The sequence below is a fragment of the Taudactylus pleione genome, unplaced genomic scaffold, assembly GCF_031769625.1.
Source record: "Taudactylus pleione unplaced genomic scaffold, aTauple2 ptg000977l, whole genome shotgun sequence".
In the NCBI taxonomy this organism is placed as follows: domain Eukaryota; kingdom Metazoa; phylum Chordata; class Amphibia; order Anura; family Myobatrachidae; genus Taudactylus; species Taudactylus pleione.
The window spans coordinates 3540001-3540943 of record NW_028285378.1 but is presented as its reverse complement, the minus strand read 5'-3'; positions in this window follow the sequence as shown (position 1 = coordinate 3540943).

Below are 943 nucleotides of genomic sequence, written 5' to 3'. Positions count from 1 at the left end.
AGGAGAGGGAGAGAGACAAAAGGAGGGAGACAGAGAGGGAGACTGCGAGCACACACACAGTCACACATTACCTGCTTGGCTTGCTTCATCATGATCATGTTCCTCACAAAGGTGGGCATGTCACGGCATTAGGCCACGCCCCCTACCCGTACACCTGCGAATCACGGAAATATCCACCCGGGGGGGGGCTTAGATCGTCTAGCAGTCACATTCATCTTGCTGCTTATCCTCCGCTGGTCCTGGCTCCTCTCTACGTGCATATGACGTCATACGCTCGTGCGTCATAAGGTCTCATGCACAACAAAGCACGGAGACTAACTTGCACCCCGAAGCCAGCACCCGGCAGGCTGTCAGCGCAGCAGCCAAGGTCTCTTTAGCCAGCCAGCGTGACTGCATACAGCCCTGGCCATGGGTCCCCTGTTACCCACTGGGCCCTAGGCAGGTGCCTTTATTGCCTAACGGGAAATCCGCCTCTGGACCTGCTGATCTCTAGTATATTTACTACAATTATATATTTATTAACAGTTTCTTATATAGCGTAGCGTTCCCGCTAGGCTGTTTCAGCAGGACGCCGCGCCCTGCCCTATTTTTAATACTTACCACTCCGCCTCTGGAGTCCCAGGCACCGGAACTGGTATCATCGCTGTCAAAATCACATGGAAAATGACCGCCGTGGCCATTTTCCCAAAGTTTTGCGCATATACAGTAGGAAAAACATCTGGAAAATTCCCGCGGCGCCATGTTTCCAGTGATCTGCGCATGTGCTATAGACACTGGGCACACTCTAGTGTACAGACGGCCTAATTCAGACCCGCTCGCGAGCGCTCGCAAGTGGGTCGATGGTGCCCTAATGCGCATGTGCACAACGTAGGGAGCTCCGTCATGCGCATGCGCGAGACCCGCATAGCGACAGCCAAGCTGTCGCTATCGGTCTCGCACCAAA